At 33.7% G+C, this 24,674-nt stretch overlaps 1 pseudogene; it reads right to left on the bottom strand.

Annotated features, from left to right (window-relative positions):
- Window positions 1-276: 276 nt before the first annotated feature.
- The window catches only part of LOC106053614 (uncharacterized), a 33,064-nt pseudogene continuing 8,666 nt past the window's right edge, over window positions 277-24,674 (bottom strand).

Consider the following 24,674-nt stretch of genomic DNA (forward strand, 5'->3'; position numbering starts at 1 on the left):
AGGCGCTCAATAAACACAACTCTGCCTAAGTCGGATGTCGAACCTCGAGCCTCCTTGATTGGTAGCCAAGCCAAGCCAAGTTCAAGAGCCCTTAACCTCTCGACCAAGCTTCCCACTTTAAAAGTTTCCTTTAGGAAAAAATATAGATTCATTTCATTTTCAACATGCATTTACCAAAAAAAAAAAGGTTTTTAAAGAGTAAACAAAAAAAAAATTTTTTTTTTCTATATTAATTTTTCATAGGGTGATTATTTTGGATAGTGACCTCAAGACAATTAATTTAAATGTTTTATTTATTTTAAGTGTTAGATATTAAGTTTTGTGAAAATATGAATAACTATCATTAAAATACTTTTAGTTCAATTTGGATCATTAAATACTACCTAGATATAATCTAGATCTAGTTCTAAAGAGACTTGTCCTCAGTTGAGAAAAATGGGATGATATATTCCATTCCTATAAAAAATTATTTAAAAGAAACCTTGCACCTGTACTCCTAAACTCTTTCTCTTCTAACTGACGATACCAGCGCTGATTCCACCAGAATGTGGTAAATAATTACGGAGAGAAAGAGTTAATCCTTAACAAATAACTCAGTCAAATTAATTATTTCCCCCCTTTTTCTCTGTATAACTTTGATTTAGAGGTTAAGCCTACAAACCAGTTTTGCATTACTCTCTTTTTTTTAATTTTTTTATTTTAAAGAATAGAGGACTCCCATTAAAATAAAGAAATCTTTAATTTAGCTCTTGATGTGATCATTATAGATCTGTGACAGGAAGAAAAGACGATCAGGTTCCAACACTTACTGTGCAGTCCATTTTTTTGAGCCACTTGTGTCAATAGCCACACCTGACCAAATGTAATAGACTCTTCTGGCCATGATGAATTGAATATAGGTTTCTCCAAATGAACATCTGAAGAACAGAATGAGTTAAAAAGAAACGAGTTAAATAGCTAATATAATCCATTATATCTATTATCTACCAAAAGTGCAAGTGTTTTTTTTTTATTCCATTTTTATATTAAATGACCTTAACACCATCTGCCCTATAGATCAAAGGTCTGAAAGGGGAACTCAACTTTTTACTTTACTATATTTTAAATGATATTTTGTCTTATTACCATTATCTGATGAAGTTTTGTAACTTTAAACATTTATTGCATCCTAATTTGATTTACTTAATTTTCTTTTTTTTTTTTAAATTCTATGTTAAGGTATGATATAAGGAAATCACAAAAAAGAAAACAGTAAACAAATATCATTCCAAAAGTTCTATTGCTTGTGCAATTAACAAATCTACACAACAGGATCACAACTATGCAGCTTCTACATACAACATGTGCTAAATATTTTTTGTTTACAAGATTGAATGACTAAGGATTAAGTTAAACATCCACTCTCCAAACAAAATAAATGTAGAAAGTAAACAAATGTATCACACTACAAAAGCAAAAGATAAAGGAGAACTCATGTGAGTTTTTAATATTTCTATAATAAGAGAGAGAGAGAGACACCAGAGTCATAAGCTAATAACACTGACTAAGGTACATGTAACATATCTAATGGAAGTGAATCACAGGGTCTTAAAGTTGGACTTAAATTTATAGGAAAAGTGTGTACAAACTATCTGCCTTAGTCTATCATCAAGTTACCAGCTAATGATAATTATGAATATAACTAATACCACACCAATCTACATATTATTCCAAACACATTTTGAAGCAGGACACTAAGGAAAACAAAATTAAACTATTCAAATGCATGTCAGTACTTATTTTCCTTCTATGCAGCAATTGCAAATGGCAACAAATTAATATTAGGGTTTCAGTTCACAAATGATTGATCCAATCATTTATATTATATATGTATTGAATCAAAGTATATCACAATGAGTTAGCTAATTTAATATTGTAATGTGTTCAAACATTATTTAATCTATATTTCACATTTGAAAAAATTGTTTCTGTTTTATACAAGGTAAATGAAATCTTGCATGTTATTTTTTCTTTCACCAATGTTTTACAAGAACTAGCTAATACAGAATGTCTATAAAGTTCACTATCAGTGTATGCTAGAATAGCAGAAAGATGCCTTGAGATATGTGTGGATGGTAAACAGCAAATCTTTAGCTTTCGATTATCTTCAAAAAGCTTAATGCACATTTGTTTACAGATGGAGTCCAAGAACTAAATCATACAAGCTGCTAAAGGTTTGAAAAGATTTACTACATAACAAATTAACAGTGTTAGAAATGTGCTCTGCATGTATGAATCTAAAAAAAAATGTAGATGATATAAACTATAACGAATAACTGAATTTATACTTTAATTGAAATAATTATTTGAAGAAAAATAACTCAGTGAATTTATGTTGCAGCTTATAACTATACACATGTATGTCCTCTGAATGTAGACTAACAAAGGGCAATCTTTTATTTTCAGATATGTTATTAGCATTCTTAAGGGTCAACATATCACTACATATTCTCATTATTATACAAGTTAAAAAGACAAATATTTCCAGTTTAATTTTTAACCACAATATTCACTTTGCAGTGTGGCTATTATTGCCATGCATTTACTAAAAAATTGATGCAAAAACTAGATCTATTGGTGAGCTACACTCATATAAAGCTTAGAATAAAGCAACAACACATATTGTGCAAGTTACATAATACATACAGCAAACATAAATGTGTGAGCACACTACAGCTGCTTACTCATGCCATTTACAGCTGTGGGAACATAGTCAACACACGATTACAACATACAGAGTGCAGGCCACAATAACAAAAAAAGGTACAAGATAATGTTGAGGTGAACACAACTTCTAAATCACTCACAACTATGTGGTTTATGGACTGCTTCTGACTGACCAACTTCTATAGCTACAACTGAGTTAGGGTGTTTTCTGGGCTCACTGTTTTGTCTGTTGATTGAGGCATGATTTGTGTTCTCTGACAGAGGCTGTTTCCCTTGATTCTGATCCAAACGCTGGGATTGATTCTTGCGAGGGAAATGCTCTAGCTGTTGACTGATGGCTTCAAACCCCTTGTTCCTGTTCTGACTGAGTCCTTCCTCGCTAGAGGTGGCAGTTCCATACATTCCTTTCTCTCTCATATCATTGGCAGCATATTCATCATAATATTCCTGAACATGCGTCATTGTTACTATTCAATTGTAATTCCTTTTTTCAATTAGTTTTAACTTTGAAAAAAACAATTTTCCTTAAAAAGGAGAAATAGAAAAAGAAAGTAGTTGTCTTTTAGCAATATACAAGGGGTTCTAGAGTTTCGACATTGATCCATTGTGTTGTAAAACAATTTTCGGTGTAAAGTTGGAAAATACATACCCACTGTATGTAAATACAATAAGAACTTATCCTATCCTAAAACCAATCCTAACAGAGTATCCCACATAATTATCAAAAAACACATTAAGAAAATATATACGTTTAGTAATGAAATGAAACAGCAATAAAAAAAAAAAAAGAAAGGACAGACTTATTGGGAGGGGGAAGCTGCGGAAGTAGCTGAAGATACTGGGGCAGGTGAATCTGGAGAGGTAGCTAAAGTAGAGGGCACAGACATCAGAAGAGTTGGCTGTAACCTTGGGAGTCATAATAATGGGCAAAAGGTTAACAAATTCAAAACACACACATGATAGAGAGACTGACAAAGCAGCAAGCCAAAATTGCCTACAAAGCGACTGGGTGCATGTATTGTGTCGCTTGTTTCTCATTGCAGGATACAGTGATTTTGATAACATCAAGGTGGGTAGTTCAAGAAACCAGCTTAAAAGTTTTAAATCCATGGCTAAAAACTTAACACCATTGTGTCATTAGTACACACTGAAAACCTAAACCATGGGAATGTATTGTACACTAAAAACCAAGATATTCTCCTCTAAAACCATGGGCACATATTTTACACTAAAATCATAACTATATTTTTGCCTAAACTATTTATATTAGACTAAAAAAACAAAGATATTCTCACCTAAACCATGGGCATGTGGCTTGTAGGCAAATGGAAAAATACTTTTTTCTTTTGAAAATCTACAGCAGACATCCACAGGGAAGGCTGTTAATAAATTGAATACAAATGTTACAGCCTTTTTTTCTATACAAAATCTTAAATATTATTAAATTATTATTAAATATTAAATATTTAAAAAAAAAGAATAAAAGTTAACTGCAGGTCTCTGAAGGTTAAATGTTAACTGTAGGTCTCTTGTCATTTACTGTGGAGAACTGTGGGTAATTGTAATTGACTGAGTAAAGTAATTGTTGGGTCAAGGTTGTTTGAACTTCAACCATGTGGATAGCCTTGTAGAAATGTCAAAAATGACTAACAGAGCCCAAGAAATGGTATAAAACAGTGATCCTTCACTTTTATTTTTCAGCCGGGGGGGGGGAGGGAGGATTTACATTTCTTACAGAGGCTGATTAGCCTAAAAAATGGCATAAAACAATGATGAAGTACATTTCTGAGTCTTGTTTAATGCTGATATTCTATATTATGGGAGAAGTTTAAAGTGACCAGATAAAACCATGCCACTAGCGAGATATATTGATAGAGACACAACAAACTAGGCTTGTACTTACAGGAATGTCCTTGAGGTATCGTAAACGATGCAGATGCCAAGAAAAAAACTCCTGCAACATATGGCTGCCTGTGAAAACACAAAATGAAGTTTACAGCCAAGTTAGCTCTAAAAAAAAGTTCTAATTACAACAGCCTATAATTAATTATTTTTATCAGATTGACTTACTTTTTGTGTGTGACATAAATCTTCAAACCTGAGTGGTCTTTATCTTCAGCATCTGTTCAATTAATAAGAAAGACATTTTGGTTTTTGTTTTCAGTTATTTAACTAAGAAACAGAGAGTTGATAAAATCTCTTTACACCAAACAAAACAGTATAACTATACAAAATAAAAAGTATAGACAATACATGTTACAAAGTTTTCTATAGTGAAGTATATGGTTACATTCTCTTTCCTCACCAGTAAATATCCTAGCATAGTGAACTTGCAGTACTAATGTTTAGTAATGTTTTTAATGAATGTTCTGTTGCCAAATCTCAAACCAACATCTAAGATAATACAAAGAACATTAAGTAACCAAAAAAAGTTTCAATTGAATGTATTTCTCTCAATACCAATAACTAATAATTAAAATAACAATGAGTTTATTAATGTACCTTTAGGCAAGATAGTTGGAGGAGCATTTTTAGCCCGAGCAAATAAAATCACAGGATGACTATTCTTGCACATTGCAGGACAGTTCCTAAAAGAAACATTTAAAAAATCTTAATGAATAATGAACAGATATAACAGAACACCATTTCACCACCGTATCACAACCAATACACCACTACACCAATACACTACAATGACTATCCTTGCATTACCTATCATGCACAAATGAAAATATTTACCAAACTGGCTACTGAGAATAGGCTTCACCTTCACATCCATACAACAGCATGTGATGAGCTCTGTTGGCGTCAGCTACAGCTTCAAACTTATCTGAAATAAAAAGCACCAAACTCATAACAGTAACTACAGAGTTCCCAGAGTTAAAATAGGTCTTCAAAACTAACTTGAGGTATCAGCAAAAAAAAGGCCTATGACATAATGTACATAAGATCCTATATTAAGTATATACTTGTTTCAATTTTCGCTAAGAAAGATGTTTCCATTATACTTAAAAAAATAAGCCAGCAGTAGGTTTGTCTGGACAAACAGCAACTTCAGGGCAAGCTATGATTTAAGCTCTTTACTATACAGAATACCAATAAATGTTTGTAAGAGAAGTTTTATATTCTTGTTGAAGAAATGGGAATGATGGGGAGAAGGCTGGCTTCAGAGCAAAGATAAAAACTTAGGCACCCAAAAGTTAATGCAAAACAAGGAAAAAAGAAACATGTACTTTGAACTCTATTTCAACAACAAATCAGACTTTATGCCTTCATCAATAAAAGTCAATTGCTTTCATCATGATTTTTTTTTAAATAACATTTTCTGTACTTAATAACCTTTCAGTCACTTGTTTGCTGTATTGCTCAACATACAATTTAGCCTATACTGTATTATATTAAATTAGTGAAATCTTCTAAAGAATAGAAAGAGGCTATGTTTATCATTAAAAAAATGTGGATTATACACTCACAAATATATGATTCCAAATCCTGTGCAGGGTAAGCTGTGAATAAATAAGAATCCGTCTGAAAATGTTTAAACACAATAAAGATTTTGTAGAAATATTTGTTTATTTATAAAGGCAGAAACTAAAAATATGAAAACAGAAACTCAATTTGTTAAGATATTCAACTATTTCTCTTTTGTTGACTACTCCTAACTCAGTTGTGAAATTACACATTTTGATTTCCTTATTCAATTTCTTAGTACTTTATAGAAATATGACTAAATTGATTATTAAAATAGAATCCTTGTAAGCATCTTCGCTCTCTTCTTATGTCCCATGAACAATTACTTCTTCTTCTTCTTCTAGCCAGCTTTATTGCTGCTGAGCTGTGAGCTCTTTTGCAGACTTTGCCAAGGAAAAAAAGTGTGCTGTTTTCTTCAGATGTTCAGCACTGCCGTACAGGGTGTTGGTCATGTTGGGCTGTAGTGGAAGTAGGGTCTGCCTAAGGTGGATTAGTGAGGGGCATTCAAAGAGGATATGGTTTACGGTTTCAAATGGGTGGGCGCAGTGTCTGCAAAGGGGAGTTGTGTGGGGTTTATTTTGTTCAGGTGGTAATTTAATAGTGGTGTGTGTCCTGTTCTTAGTTGGAAGATTTTAGATTGTTCTTTGCGGGGAAGGAAGTTAATACTGTCCAGTTTGTTAGGCGTAGTCATTTCTTTCTACATGGCTCTGCCTGTGTTTCCTGATGCCCATTGGTTGAGCCACTCCTCTTTGTGATTGTTGACTAACATTGACCTTTGGGTGAGGTAGTTAACAGGTCTATCTGGTTGTTCCATAGATGAACCTGCCTTTGATAGCTTATCTGCCTTTTCATTTCCCATGATGCCAATGTGTCCAGGGATCCACTGTAGTGTGATATTGATATTTAATTTTGATATCATCTGATGGATTATCACAATGAGTGTTGTCAACTCTCTTGGGCTGTTTGAGGTGCTGCTGTTAAGTGCTCGCAGAGTAGATTGGGAGTCTGTAAAGACAACAATATCTGATGGTGGTTGCACTCCTTCATATAATTTGTTTTCCACTGTCTGTAGTGCTATGGTAATTGCCTCAATTTCGGTTTGTGATTATTTTTAGGGAAGACCAGGAAGGCACCAAGACCAGCATTGATGGTGGCTTTGAAAGCCGATCCGTCTGTATAAATATGGATAGCTGTTTTTTGATAGCTTTCAATTGTTTCAAGCTCCAGTGGATTTGATTCTTTTGTTAAGGTGTTATTTAGTAAATGTGTTTTGATGGTTGGTTAATTGTAGCTTAGTCCGGGTGTAATGTTTGAAAATCTGGTAATTTTTTCTCTGTTATTGGGTAGGTGGTGTTTTAGGGCTAGTTCGTCAGTAAGTTGAATCAGAGTCCTTTATTTTTTTTTAATTGTTTTTCCTATTTCTCTGTGTTAGTAATTTATTTGGATGATCGTCCTCCAACCTTCTGTATCTCTCAATAGTTTCTAATGCTGCTCTGTTGCGCCTTAACTTAAGAGGTTCAATATTGGAGTCTATTTCACAGGCTGCTGTGGGAGTAGTTCTCATACCTCCACTAATTAGCCACAAGGCTTTGTTTTGGATTGTATCTAATGATGATTGATAGGTTTTGTTGGCAGCTACTTGTATGGAGAGACAGTTATCCATTACAGATCTGACGTATCCAGTGTATAACTGTCTTAAGGTTTTCTTTTCAGCTCCCCAGGATGTTCCTGCTAGGTGTTTTATTATGTTTAATCTTTGTGATGCCTTTTCTTTCAAATCTGCCATAAAGTGTTTTAGAGACAGTCTTTGGTCTAGTTTTACACTAAGATATGTTGGATTTTCTTCTTTATTTATTGGCTGTGAATCTATTTTTAGGATGTAGTTTCTTTTTGCTGTTTTGTTGCTGTGGCTAAAGATTGAATAAACTTACTTTCTTTGTTTAATTCCATTTTCCATAATTTTGAATATGTGGAGATAGTTGTGAGGGCTCTATTTAGTTTGGATCTAGTCAGTACTGGATATTTCTCTGTAGTCCAAATTAAAAGGTCGTCTGCATAAAGTGCCTTATTGACCGAAATGAGGTCCGGGAGGGCATTCATGAAGATTAGAAAGAGAGTGCAGCTAAGGGCTGAACCTTGTGGTAGTCCTTCTTCCAAACTTTTTTTACTAGAGATGGCACCTTCGAATCGGGTTTGGATGGTTCTGTTTTTTAAGAATGCCCTGATCCAGCTGTACATTTTTCCATGGATGCCCATTTTTTTCATCTTCAAAAATAGACCTTTTCTCCACACTCTATCATAGGCTTGCTGCAAATCTATAAATACTGCTGTAGTGTGCTTGTTTTCATGAAACCCTTCTACTGTGTCCTGGATAAAACGAAAGAGGTGGTCTTCTGTTCTACTTGCTTTCCTGAAGCCAGCTTGTGCATTGTGGAGTGAGCAAGTGCTTTCTAGCCACCAATAAAGTCGGTTATTGATCATTTTTTCAGACATTTTGCCAATGTTGGATGTTAGAGATATTAGTCTATAACTTTTTGGGTCTCCAGGTGGTTTATTTTTCTTTAAAATGGGTATTATGTTTGCGGTTCTCCGTTCCTGTTGTATGTCTCAAGTTTACCATGTATGGTTGATAAAGTTAAGTATACAGTTTTGGGCCTGTGGTCCTAGTCCCCGAATCATTTCATTTCTTATTTTATCGGGACCAAGGGATTTTCTTGACTTGAGGCTTTTTAGGGCAGTATTGAGCTCGTGTAGAGTGAAGGGAGTGTCAAAGATCTGACAGTTGACTGTTGGAGCTTTTTCTTCTTTCTTTAAGATATTACTAAAGGCCTGGCCCTGTTGTTTTCTTGGCTTTGACTTGTTAATGCTGGCAAAACATTTATTGAAGGTTTCAGCCTTTTTAAGGTTTTCTGTTATTATGTCGTCAGTGCCTTTTATAGGTTGGGGGTTTGTTATTTGTCTTCAAAGTCAACTACAGATAAAAAAGAATCAGAAATGCTGAACAATATTTTAAAATTTGCTCTGTTCATGCACAACACAAGCCAACAAACAATAGACTGAAAACATTACAAGACTATGCAATCTTATTGGCAATGTTGTGCTTAAAGCTTTTGAGAAAAAATTTACCATTGGCTTCACCTGGATGATTCATGCCAGCATGGTGATGAGATCCTATAGCTGCTTCTTCAAGGGCTGGATTGGGTGGAAGAGGAACGCTGACATCTATGGGAAAGTTTTTTCCAGTCAGCTGTGTAAGTTCATTGAAAGCACATTCTCCTGATGGGTCAGCCACAGAACTGTCTGTGTAGAACATGATGTAATAATTGCACATCTCATCATTGCCTGTTGACCTGCATCAGAAACTATCATCAGTAAGTGAACAACTCTAAATTGGTTTAATTGAAATATATTAATCTTTCTTATGTTTAAAGTTAATATTAGAGATGAAGTTTTTCAACAAATATATTTTTCTTTACTTTTTTTTAAGTCAGTTTTGTTTCTTTCTCCAATTATTTATTAGGTGTCCATATTACAGATGAATGTTTTATTTTTAAAAAAAATTATGTTGCTGATGACAGAATTTGTAAACAGAAATCACATTTCAGCAATTTTGACTACTTTTAGTTAGTTTGTTTCAATTTTAGAGTTAAAAGCTAAACCTTCAAGAAACTCACCCAACACCAACAGGATGATCCATCGAGCTTGAGTTATAAGTGCATCTAACAGCCTGGAACATAAGTTACATTTCAAATTTAGACAAAAAATACCATAAGAGCTTTAATAATAATTCAGAAAAAGAAAAGCTGACATTACAGTTGGTAAATATTTATATCAGACTTACTAAAGCATCTCCTGGTTTGACTTCAATTACTTCCTTCACTGGATAGAAGGCCTTTAGATTTGTTTAAAAAAAAATAAATTGAAAGAACATTTCATATCATAAACATGTGGCACTTTAAGTGTAAGTTTGTATGAGATCATATAATGTTAGAATAATTTAATATCAAATATGGTCACTTTAAGACTTACTTGTGGCCATTGTGGATTTCCTTTACCGATTTCATGATACGTTCCATTGTATTGATAACCAGTTATGACTGTACCTGAAGAACATTACAATTAATAACAATTAGAAGAGATATGATAAAATCTTAGACATTACAAAGAGATATTTTAAGACAGTGTTTTGTCTCCTACCTAGACCATGTGCATGTGTTCTAAAAGCAAAGGGGATGATACTCTTGTCCATCATGAATGTACAGCTGATGTCTACTGGATACACTGAAGGACAAAGAAAAATAACTTCTTTACATTTTATGAAGGGCAAAGACAAATAAGTTCTTTCGATTTTATGAGAGGAAATTTGATTGACCAGTCAGATTTTAATCAGGCCATCATCAAAATATTATTAGAAGACCATGTTGAATTCTGTATGTTTTCTTGTACAATTTTATTTAACTTTAAACACATGAAAATCAATGTAATCTGAAGTAATTAGGTGAAAGTTATGCAATTCATCTGTGATTAGATCCTTAAGTTGTATGAGAAAAATCATAATAACCAAAAATACGACTACACTGTTCCTTATTAAAACCACATTTGAATAAAATTAAAAGAAACTTTTGATTCTTAAAATCTATAAATATAAGTAATCTATTCTTAAAAAAAACATAACAATCAATAAAAATTATAATCTTTTTTTTTTTTTTCAGATTATTTTTGTTATGGTTAGAAATGAGTTTGGCAATGTTCATAGTAATCTATTGGCCATCATCATACATAAAGGTTTAACATAATTTACACACACACACACACTATCTTCTAATACAATTCAAAGTAGTAAACTAGTTGTTAAGCAGACAATGTAATATTTTTAAAAAATTATGAAAACTTACAATTAGTATGTAGAAGAATGGTGAAGTCCCCAGAATCTAATAAAAATATACCAGCAACATACTGAGGCCTAGTGAAGATGACAAATACAAGGTGTCAAAACATGCAGTTTTTTTTTTCCAGGGGGGGGGGTGAGGAGGGGCAAATATATCAATAATAATCTAATACAAGAGAATTATTTCAAGATGAACTACTAACTTTTGGTGGGTTGTGTAAAGTTTAAGTCCAGAGTTATCTGCAGGTTCTAAGTCTGAAATATATTGGTAGTTACTAAAGAAAATAGATTGAAGTGTTACATAAAACATTATGGAATAACATCACTGAATGAAATATTGTTTAAGGTATACATAATGAAATAAAATGTTAGCAGAAAGAGAAATAACAATTTAGTTGACACAATGACATCTAATCAATTTCTATGACTAAGTTCATATAAGGAAAAAAATCTGAAGTTTGAGTTTTCAAATCATTTCAATGATGCATTCTAATAAAGAAAAGTTTCCCTTTCAGACCTTGTGGTCTATAGAGCAGATGACATAAAGGTCATCTGTTTCTTTGGCCAATGGTTAATGGGCAGCACAACTGCCTTGACTTTCCCCAACTAAAGTCAGATACCCATTAGAGTTGGGTGGACTCAGGGGTGCCCTAAAAATCCCGAAATTAAAAATCACAGTCTTCACTGAAATTCAAACCCAGGACGCCAGGTTTGGAAGCCAAGCACTTAACAACTCAGCCACCGCACCCCCATAATGCATTCTAATACATTGTCTAAATTTTTTGTCAATAATTCCATAGAATACAATTTTATAGGTTCATCTACATTTATATATTAGTAAATAAAACTAACCTTCAAAAATCTTTGCGTAGTGTACCTGGAGTACAATAGTCTTAATTGATGTTTTCCTGCCGACCCTGAGACCTACACCTTTAAAGAAAGAACATGACATTCTTGATAACATTTTAATTCCTACATGTTGTGTGTGTGAGTATTGACAAGTAATGGTAGAGACAGGAGAAATCTGATCTTCAATTACTTTTTTACTGACTTTAAAGTCTAGATTTTTTTTTTTTAGCAATAGTAAGGAATAGGTGAAAAGGAACCTTTTGTAAAGGTGATACAAGCAACATGATGGATTATTAATAGAAAGAATTGCAGAATAAGTTCTCTCTTCTTAAACGTTCCCAATGAAACACTCAGTGTATCTTGTTGAAGTGTTCTATTTCTTTTGTCAATGTTAACCCAGATGTTCTTAATGCATTACTGCCAAACTATTTTGTTCACTGCACTGCATATATGTTAATGAACCTCCTTTCAATGTTTTACCAATAAGTTGGTCAGGTGTTCCTAAGAACACAACTCAGAACTTTATCACAGATCATGCAGCTTATATCTTGGAAATTACATTTGCTACCTTGAGCCCTTACTTGTGTTAAAATACTTTCAATGGAGAGCAGGTGGACATAATCTGATCTGTAAAGTTTCAGTAATCTTCTCATTTCAACAATAGTATGCCTAACTCAATTTCTTCACAGATAAATCCCTCTCAATATCTTGATTAAGAAACAAATGTTTTCCAAAGTTAGCCCATGTTTTAAAAATTTGGTTTTGGATAAAGAATTGTTTAGAAATAACACAGGACTGAATTTAAAAAATACCAGCAACCATCACAATATTTTCTTAGTACATCTAAAACTTGAATGTCAGCTTGTGGGATAAGCTTTTTTCTTTATATTTCATAAACACTTACTGTATTAGGCTTAGCACAAGGCATCAATATGTCTTGAGTTTATGTGTCTTGGTACAAGTTCTCTGGAAAGTGACAGTGTATTCAATATATCACTTGTAATACAAATAAATGATGATTCTAATTGCTCAAGAAAAAAATCTATTTACAACAAAACAAAATTAAGGTTTAACAATGCATAACAATTAATTGAATTGCTTCTATATGCTACAAAACTAACCATTGGCTTCATCTGGATGATTTATGCCAGAATGGTGGTGAGATCCTATGGCTGCTTCTTCAAGTGCTGGATTTGGTGGAAGTGGAACGCTGACATCTTTGGCAAAGTTATCTCCTGTCAGTTGTGGAAGTTCATTAGTGCCACAATGCCATGAAGGATTAGCCACAGAGCTGTTCGTGTAGAACATAATATAAAAATTGCACATCTCATCATTTCCTGTAGACCTGCAAAAGGATATATTTATTGTCAATAAGAATTTTAAATAGTTGGGTTTATTTAGTTTGCTTCTAATTATGGTATACAAACTACAATTTCAATAGTACATTATTAATTTACAAGAGGATCAAAAAAATTAAGGTCATGTGGCACATTTTTTTAATGAGTGAAGGAACTTAATGGACTGTCAATCATTAGATTCATACAAATGCTACAGTCAAGTCCCTTACTAAGTTGTATATTTTCTGAGGACTAATACTTTAAAGTTTTTCCTACATAAAAATGTAGTGCCTTTCAGACCTTGTGGTCTATAGGGCAGATGTTGTAAAGGTCATCTGTTTCTGTGGCCTCTGGTTAACGATGGTGTTATGTGGCAAGTATAATGAAAACCGCCTTTATTTTTCCCCAACTAACAACAGGTATCCATTAAAGCTGGTTGGACTCAGAGGTGCCCAAAGATCACAACATTAAAAATTCCAGTCTTGACCAGGAGTCAAACCTGGGATTCCCTGGTGCGGAAGTCAAGCACTTTATCACTCAGCCACCCTGCTGCCCCCTCTTTACTTGTAAACCTTAAATTAATGATGATGACTGGAAAAAATCCTTTCATGACTTGTTAAACACAGTATAATACATTTAAAAAGAATGAATAATAAAATAATTATTGAACTAATGGTTAAATTATTATCAGCACACATATTTAGAAAATAAATACAAATGAGGTGAAAATACAATACAAGTCAATACACTAACCCAACACCCAACAGTATGATCCATTGAACTTGAGTTATAAGTACATCTAGCAGCCTACATAGGAAGTGAAAACAAAAAAGAAATTAGCAAATAAATATCACACATTTGTTTACCTATGAAAGAATGTGATGTCTTGGGAATAACAATCATATTTTTTTATTTGATCATTCAATGTAAAAAAAACAACAAAAAACATTAAAATGTGCAGTGCCTTAAAGTGTATACTCTCTAAAGAGATGGAATAGGTTGCCTAAAACAGACATGAAAACCAATCACTTAGTATACAAGAAATAAACAACTAGTTAAACATATGAACATAACAATATAGTTTGTTTTTTTTAACATAAAATATCAGTACGTTCTAGACATTGCTTAGTGAACTTTTCTTATAAAAATTCTTTAAAAAAAAAACAATCTTACTTTTACCAATTTTCTAGAGAATGAATGTGATGTAATTTCTTAAATGATTAGGTCCAACAATTCAATTTTCAACAAATAAAAAAAACACATTAACTGAAAATTTCATTATCTTATCTTATATAATACAGACGTTACTTCAAAAAAGAAGATGATTACGTCCTACGCGTCATGCATTTAGTTATGCATATTAACCAATGACTTAAATTCTGCCAAGTCACTGGTTTTCCTGGCTAGCTCAGGCAACCCATTCCATGCTCTAATAGCACTAGGGAAGAAGGAGTATTTGTACAAATTTGTCCTAGCATTATAGAATAATGAATGTATAACAAAAAATAAATGTAGTAGGAATTCTAAAAACATACCAAAGCATCTCCAGGTTTGACTTCAATAATATCTTTCACTGGGTAAAAAGCCTATACAAAGGATATAATAGACAGTGCTCGATATTGTCTTGAAAATATTGCTTAGTCTTTACATATAATTTCTTAATGTTAATATAATATTGTCAAGCTAACTCACTTGTGGCCATTGTGGATTTCCTTTGCCAATCTTATGATAAGAACCATTGTGTTGGTAACCAGTGATGACTCAACCTGGAACAATAGTTAGGGTGGAAGAGAACTGAAAGGCACAAGGCTGTTACCTAGATCTAGTTTGACCCTAATCCATTTTCTAGTTAGTGTGTGAGACATGAGGAAGTGAAATAGTTTATCTTGAAGAGGAGAAAAGAGAAAAATTCTAACTCTTACCTAATCCATGAGCATGTGTTCTGTAGGCAAAGGGAAAGATACTCTTGTCCATTCTGAATGTACAGCTTATATCTACAGGGTACACTGAAATTTAAAAAAAAATGTATGTCCTTGGGTGTTTATAATGTTTTAAAAAAAAGATTCAACTATTATTAAATTTCATTAAACAAAAAAAAAAGCTTTTTCTTTGGTATAATATCTACTGAAAATAGTCTATAGAATTTAAGAATTCTTACAATTTACATGTGGTGGGATGGTGAAGCCAGCAGCCAACAAAAATATACCAGCAACATACTGGGGCTGTCACCTGATGCACATACCTTGCCGTGGTGTGACAGCTTGAGTGCCTCAATGACCCTCAGAGCTATACCGGCGGGAGCTCATCACTCCTGGCAGGTACTACCAAGCCGGACAGGTCTGTTAGGAAAGAGGCCAGACAAAAGGTGCATCCCCCTCCCCGGGACACAGGGGTTGTGCGATAGGCTAACAACCTGTCCATGGAAAAAAAAAAAGTGTTATAGAAACCAGAACAAAAACACAAACACTAAACATTGTCAGAGGCGAAAGTAGAGCTCCACAAAGGAGACTTATGAAGCTATGCAGGGAAAGTCGAACGAATCCTGTGAGGCCGACCACTCTACTTAAACCAATGAAAAAGAAACACTTCCTTATTCAGAAGGCAGCATTTAACTTGGGAACATGGAATGTCCGTACTTTACTAGAACCAGGTAGGTGTGCACAAATTGCCAAGGAAATGGCCAACTACAAACTACAGATCCTGGGAATGAGTGAAGTTCGATGGAACACATTCGGTGAAACAAGACTGCAATCAGGAGAAACCCTTCTCTTCTCTGGAAAGGAAAAAGAAGATGACTTACATGAAAATGGTGTAGCACTACTACTAAACAAGGAAGCTTTCAAAAGTCTTTTAGAATGGGAACCAGTTTCAGAACGAATAATTAGAGCCAAATTTTTGTCTAAGTTCAAAAATGTTCACATCATTATGTGCTATGCTCCCACCAACCTTGCAAGTGATACTGACAAAAATACATTCTATGACCAACTGCAAAGTATAGTTGACAAAATACCTACAAGAGATGTTTTGATCGTCATGGGAGACTTGAATGCCAAAGTGGGAAGTGACAACAGAGAGAGAGAGAAAAGTATGGGCACCCATGGACTTGGCACCATAAACGAAAATGGAGAAATGTTTGCAGACTTCTGCACATTTAATGAATTAGTGATAGGAGGCAGCATTTTCCCCCACAAAAAATGCCACAAAGTAACATGGGTTTCACCAGACAATAAAACAGAGAATCAAATCGACCACATTACCATATGGCGGAACTGGAGAAGCACATTACTAGATGTACGAAACAGAAGAGGAGCAGATATTGGCTCAGACCACCACCTAGTTGTTGCCAAACTAAAAATGAAGCTGGCCAGCAATAAAACAGAAAGAAACAAAAGGAAAAGATTTGACCTAGACAAGCTCAACAACACCCAGATTAAAAAGGAATTCCAACTATTCCTTCAAAATAGATTTGCTGTGCTACAACTAGATGAGGCCAAACAAAGCGTCGATAAATCTTGGCAAAATTTCAAAGAAATTATTACTGAAACAAGCAATGAAGTACTAAGCCTTAACCCTAAGAAGAAAAAACAGTGGATTAGTGACGAGACATGGAAATTAATCGAAGAAAGGAAATGCGCTAAACAGGCAAAAACAAGAAACCACAAGCAACAATCAAAACAAGACTACCAAGCAGTTTCACAGAAAGTCACCAAAATGCTTAGACAAGACAAATGATCATTTTACAATAATCTGGCAGAACAGGCAGAAGAAGCAGCAGGTAAAGGAGATATAAAACAACTATACAAAATCACCAAACTTCTCAGTACCAAAAAGGCTAATTGCAATGATCCAGTCCGAGACAAATACGGAAAACTACTTTCTTCAATAAATGAACAACTTGAAAGAAGGAAAGAATATTTTCAAGAAGTGCTCAATAGACCTAAACCACGAAATCCACCAGATCTAAATGCAGGACCAACACTAGACATAAACATGGAAGAAATAACAAAAGAAGAAATAAGGAATGCACTCAAACAAATGAAGACAGGTAAAGCGGCTGGAATTGACAACATACCACCCGAAGTCCTAAAAGAAGGAGGAAGTGAAATAGTTGACCAAATGCACAAACTATTCAACAAAATTTGGTTAACAGAAACACCTCCGGGTGAGTGGAAAAGGGCTTGCTAATAAAAATACCAAAGAGTGGAGATCTATCACAATGTGAGAAATGGCAAGGCATCACTTTGCTGTCAGTACCAAGCAAGATTTTTAGCAGAATCCTACTAAACAGAATAAAGGGAGCATGTGATGAACACCTAAGGGAAGAACAGGCCGGATTCAGAAAAGGGAGATCTTGTGCTGACCAAATAGCTACACTCAGGATAATTGTAGAACAATGTGTTGAATGGCAATCTCCTCTCTATGCAACTTTTGTCGACTTTGAAAAAGCTTTTGATAGTGTCGACAGAGAATCTATTTGGACTGTAATGAGACATTATGGGATCCCCAATAAAATAATAACCATAATCAAGAACCTTTATGATGGTTTCACCTGCCAAGTAACCCACTGTGGCAAGCTGTCAGAGGTATTTCCAGTCACAACAGGAGTCAAACAGGGAGGAATCCAATGGACTCTCACACAAAAGCTGGAAGATCTGGAATTCGCTGATGACATAGCCCTATTATCACACAGACTACAGGATATGCAAGAAAAGGTCACAGCTTTAAGCGAAGTAGGAAAAAGAGTAGGCCTCAAAATAAACCATCAAAAAACTAAAGTACTTAAAGTAAACAATAAACAAATCGGAGACATAGTATTGGATTCTCAGACAATAGACCAAGTAGAAAATTTTATATACCTTGGGAGTGTAGTCAGTATATCAGGTAAAACAGATGAAGACATTAAACGCCGTATAAATCTAGCACGTCAGACATTTACACAGCTAAAACCAACCTGGAAATCTCCTTACATCTCAAACAAGACTAAATTAAGAATCTTTAACTCTAATGTCAAGGCTGTCCTACTGTATGGTTCTGAAACATGGAGAACAACTGAAGCCACAACAAAAAAAATACAGACCTTCATCAACAGATGCCTGAGAAATATCCTAAAAATACACTCGTATGACAAAGTAGAAAACACCAAACTGTGGGAGATGAGTGGACAAAAAAATATAGAAGTGCAGATCTTAGAGAGAAAGTGGAGATGGATTGGTCACACCCTTAGAAAAGATACCAGCAACAGAGCTAGGCAGGCCTTAGAGTGGAACCCCCTGGGAACAAGACGCAGAGGAAGACCAAAAAGAACATGGCGACGCAGTGTACTTGAAGAAGCAGAGAAGACCGGGAAGAGCTGGGACACCATCAAAAAGCTAGCAAGAGACCGTGGAGAGTGGCGTGTTTTTGTCGAGGCCCTATGTTCCATGAGGAACTCAAAGGAGTGATGATGATGATGAATATACTGGGGCCTAGAAGTGAAGGTTGTAAGTAAGCATTGAAGAGTATATAATAAAAGAAATAGAAAAAAATCCTTGATTAAATGAACTAGATTTAGAACAATTTGAAGATAGAACTTTAAAAAGCAAAATGTTAATTATGCTAAGAGCCTTCAAATGCTAAAAGCGTTTAAAAATATAAAACAAGCTGTTGAAAGACTTCTGAAGATTCCAGCTCCCATGGTATCAACGAGGCGGCTCGGAAACATTTATTTTGTGGAAAGTGGATTTGCAAGCAACAGGTGAATATGGTCCCCATTGAGTTCAAACAAGCCACCACACTATTCCACAAAGAGGCTGCCATAAGAGAGAGCTAAGGGCAGGAAATTGCGCTAAACAAAAACAATAGGTAGAAATATTTCTAATCGCACAGACTTATTGTTAGTCTAGATCTATTACAAATTTAATTACATGACCGATCCAAACTAATTGATACAATTACACTAATATAAGCTTGTTTTTTTTTTTAAAGTATTTTTACGTATTTTTCTTGTGTAATATTGTTTGTTACTTTACTTCTGAATTGTCTCCTAGTAACTTTACTCTTAGTATTACTCCAGTAATTGTAAACATTCATTTGTTAGAAACTAAACAGCTCTATTTTAGACCTGATCAACTTATAATGCTAAGATTAAATAGAATTTCAGTTGTATGTTCCTATTGGATTTCTAAAAATTTCTTTTAATAATTTTTAAGCTCTAATGATTTGTTTGATTTCTAAATTAATTCCATAATATGAATATAATATTATAATTCCAAGGTATTTTGAGCTTTGAGATATTGGTTTTGAATAATAAGGATAAGCAGTTTTCATTTGTTTTGGTTATTTCTATTAATAATAATAATAATAATCTTTATTGTCCGTATGGAAATTTGTCTTACAATTTGTGCATTACACCAAACAAAAAACATAACTATAAGAAACCAAAGTGTACATTCACACCAGACTCACTCATAATTTACATGTGACAAAGTTTATACCAGATTGTTCTTATTTAATGATTTGATTGCCAGGGGAACAAAAGAGAGTTTGTGTCTGTTAGTCTTTGCTATCGGTGTCTTGTATCTCTTTTGTGATGATAAAATCACAAAATCCTGACACAAAGGGTGATTCTTTATTTCGAGGATCTTGTTAGCTTTTTTATAGATGTTTGTCTCAAACAACCGACCAAATGGGGTTTGTTTTTTGCCAATGATTTTACCAGCAGCATTTAGGATTCTATAAAGTTTATTTTTATTTTTAATGCTCAGATACTAAATGTTCTTTAAAAACAAATTCAAACATGTAAACACAAAATTTAAAAAATCATCAACAACTCAGTGACTTAAACAAAAAAAATTCAATTTAGATTAACATTAGAAAATAAAATGTACCTTTAAAAACTTGAGCATAATGTACTTGTACAACAATAGTTTGAATGGAAGTTTTACTGCCAACTCTCAGACCTACACCTAAATAGAAAAAAAACAAACTTTGGCATAATTTACTTATAAAACAATAGTTTTAATTTACTTACTAATAATAATAATAAAGCTTGTCTTCAAGTCCAAAGATTAGTGAGGAAGTTTTACTGCCAACTATTATAGCTCTATTTTAATTTCCTAAACATTTTTTGATCATTTTAAGTTCACATGGCACTAAGAAGCTGCAACACAAAATCAATGCATCAGTAAAGCAGAAAAAAAAAAATCCCACACATTCTGGTCTTCATGCACCAGTTTATCAAGTAGCAATCAAATCAAAGGTGTAGAAAATAAAAATATTAATACAAGTTATTACTGTTATATTATATAAGGGTCTTTAGTTAGATGATGACCTGGAAGTAAAGAAAATGTTGCCTTAATGGTTTCAATAAAAACATGTAGATAGCTAACTATAGAACTAAGGAATAGTCTTATGAATGGTTACTATTCCTGGCTAGCTTAGACCACTGAGCTATGAATGTTTTTGTGGCAAAACCAAAGCTGTAAATATCAAGTTGTCACTCTAAATTAGTTAAGTCTGATAAAAATAATTAGCGTATTGTTAAAGGGTTTAACATGTATAAATAAATGGATGGATTATAAGACCTCAGTCAGTCTTCCCTTGTTCAATTCATACAAAATGTGGTTTGATAGAGCACATTGGCATTAATAATTAATTAAATAATTCATCAACACAAATATTTATTTTAAATTTTCCTTACCTTTGGGCATGACAGTTGGAGGAGCATTCTTAGCCCAGGCAAACATTATTGAGGACTGACCATTTTTACACATTAGTGGACAGTTCCTGTTGAGTAGAGTAGAATAGAAACTTAACATCCACCAAACTTTTCTTTCTAAAGATTATTTCTTTTATATTTAAAAACTTTTACATTATTCAAATAAGTCAGACTAAAAAAATAATAGTTGCTCTTAAAGTATGGAGAGCTCATTTCACAGATGAATTTTACATAAGCATTGCAATGGTTTGAAATGAATACAAAAGATTTGCAAGACCATCAAATAGCCCTTTAAATTGACTTTTTGATGTTTAGTTTTTATGAATAGTTTATGGAAGTCTCAAGGAAAAAAAAAAAGTGCCATTTAATAATGTCCACCACTTAGAAAGCCAACTATGTTCCAGTAGGGGGATTTATATCTATAAAAGAGAAATATTTCTTTAAAGACAAATAAAGGTAGACTAACTAGGAGAGAAAAAGACATCTTAAGATCATGTCCATTTTTGTAAAAACATTGTTGAAAACAAAGTTCTGTTGATTAATTGTACATTTTTGTTTGTATTATTATTTGTATTAAAGAGTGTTGGTATTTTTGTAAGAGTGTTGGTATTTTAAATATCTAGAAAATTGCTCAAAATATTAAGAAGTCAATAAGCCTTTCAGTAAGTCTCTTTTACTGAGCTATGCCATTGAAAGAATCCTCTTAATGTCTCCAATGTATTCTGCTTCTCGAGAAGAAGACTCAACTCCAAGGTCTTTGTGTGCAAATAAATTACATCAAGTTCATCTTTTCTTAAAGGAGAAAGCTTCATTCTTTTATAAATTGCCTTTATATAGTGCTTGGAAAGCATGCTTAGTGCACTACTGTCAAATTTCTTGTATGGACAAAAGGGGGGGGGGGGGGGGGGGAGAGAAGGTATTATGGAAGTTTTCATGCTGCCTTTAGGCAGTCAGCAAACACAAAGCTCAGTTGGGATTCAAGCAGACACTGCTAAGATATTAATCAATAAAATCCAACTGACCATTGTTTTGTTCTGGGGGATTTACTCCTGGATGGTTGTGAGATCCTATGGCTGCTTCTTCAAGAGCTGGATTGGGTAGAAGTGGAACACTAACATCTTTGGGAAAGTTATCTCCTGTCAATGGTGTAAGTTCATTGAATTTACAATCTCCTGATGAGTCAGCTACAGACCTATTTGTGTAGAACATGATGTAATAATTGCACATCTCATCATGGCCTGTTGACCTGCATCAGAAACTATCATCAGTAAGTGAACAACTCATCATTTCCTGTTGACCTGTACAAGATTAAAAGAAAAAAATGTTTTGAAAATCAACAATAATACAATTGAGAAAAAAAAAGTGTTTACTTAAGGTTTAAAACTGAAAGAGTTTTATCCTCATTATTTCTTTTCTTTACCAGATGTTTTGAGACTATCAGATATGGAATCAATTTAGACTGGTTGAAAAATGGAATAGTAAAATAGAGAAATTAGTGGAGTTCCCACTAAGACTAAAACTAAGACTAAAACTGTTCAAAGGGTTTGGATTTATATTTGTAAACATGTGATAACTTTATTTTTAAAGAAGTATCATTGTGGGCCAATAGAATGTAGACAAATGAAACTCCTCTTTAAATACATGAGGAAAACTTTTTAAACAATAATTTTTTGTTAAATAACCTAAAAAACTGCTATTGCAAAAAAAAAAAAAAAGCAGTAAATTAATATGTGGATTCATTTTTTTGTTTTTAGTATCCAATTTTTTTTTAGTGGTTTTTGTTGAATATTTTTAAAAAAAAGCAACTTTGTATTTTAAGATTTATGACTAGAAAGTAATTCAACCTCATGTACTAGATAAAGAAGTAAGAGTAGCTTCTTCAGCCATAATGATCTTTCTTAGAACCAAAGCTATTCAATAATGATAATAATAATAATTTTATTTATAAAGCGCTGTTAACAAACAAAATGTAGGCTCAAGGCGCTGTAATAAGATTACAAACACAAACACGACAGCTAAAATGACAGTTAATCTAAAAAAGTTTTAAACAGATAGGTCTTAATGTTCTTCTTAAAAGTGGTGTAGCATGTTGTCTGTCTGAGATCAATGGAGAGTGAGTTCCAAACCTTTGGTCCGTGAACTGAAAAAACCCGCAGACCGTAGCTTTTGAGGGAGAAATGTGGCACTATTAAAAGCGTTGAGTCCATTGAGCGCAGGGCTCTCTGGGGGACATATGGAGTAATCAGTTTGCTAAGGTACAAGGGCATCTCGTTGTTATATATACACTGATGACAAAGTGTGGCGACCTTGTAATCGATTCTCGCTTTCACTGGAAGCCAATCGAGCGTGCGCAAGAGCGTAGTAGCAGAATCTTGTCTAGTTTTTTTAAGGACTATTCTAGTGGCGTTGTTCTGTATACATATCAGCGTGGCTATTTTGTCATCAGGTATACCTGCTAGCACGGCGTTGCAGTAGTCAAGGCGGGAGAGTATGAATGCCACAGCTAGCGTTTTTGTTGACTCCATTGTTAAATATGGTCGGATCTGGCCTAATCTGCGCAGCTGCAGATAAAGACCTTTGCAGAGCTGACATATGTGTGGGTCGAAAGATAGTGTTGAGTCGAAGAAAACTCCAAGATTCCGCACTACATGGACAAAAGGAACATGGCAGATCATGATGAAGAGAGAATCTGTGCTTTCAACTTTTGAGACATTGTTCCTAGTGCCAATCTTAATTATTTCTGTCTTGTCTTCGTTCATCTTGAGTTTATTTTCAACCATCCAATCGCTCACCCTTGCAATGGTACCACTGATTTTCTCTGCCAGATGCGACACCTCTGAGGGTACTGATGAATCATATAACTGTGAGTCAACGGCAAAGAAATGGTATAAGATGCCGGTTGGCTGTATGTAAGTTTACACTTGCAGAAAATAAATCAAACTAATGCTGGTGTCACTAGTAGTGTCAATATTAGAACTCACTTGTGGCCATTGGGGATTCCCTTTGCCTATTTCATGATAAGTCCCATTGTATTGATAGCCTGTGATTACTTTGCCTAAGTTTAAAAATAAAAATATTTAAGTTTAAAGAAACATTTTTTATTTTGGAGTTTAATTGTTTTAGGTTTAAAAAAAAAAAAAATTATAATTTAAAAATTATGTTTTACCTAGTTTATGAGCATGTGTTCTATATGCAAAGGGGAATATACTTTTCTCTTTTTGGAAAGTACAGCTGATATCTACAGGATATGCTACAATATGCTATAATATACAAAGAATAGCAAACAGTTTACATTTCTCAACAATTCCAAAAGACCAGATATTAGGGCTCTTACATTTTATGGTCAATAAATAATTTTGAAAATTATGATTACTTCCCTTACATTTAATCATAGACATATCTCTCTTACAGTGCTATCACATACTTCTCTTACACTTAATCATATATCTCTCTTACAGTGCTATCACATACTTCTCTTACACTTAATCATATATCTCAATCACAATTTCATCACATAGATCTGTTACACTTTATCATATATCTCTCTTACAGTGCTATCACATACTTCTCTTACACTTAATCATATATCTCAATTACAGTTTCATCACATAGATCTGTTACACTTAATCATATATCTCTCTTACAGTGCTATCACATACATCTCTTACACTTAATCATATATCTCTCTTACAGTGCTATCACATACTTCTCTTACACTTAATCATAT

The sequence above is a fragment of the Biomphalaria glabrata genome, chromosome 13 (assembly GCF_947242115.1).
Source record: "Biomphalaria glabrata chromosome 13, xgBioGlab47.1, whole genome shotgun sequence".
Classification (NCBI taxonomy): Eukaryota; Metazoa; Mollusca; class Gastropoda; family Planorbidae; genus Biomphalaria; species Biomphalaria glabrata.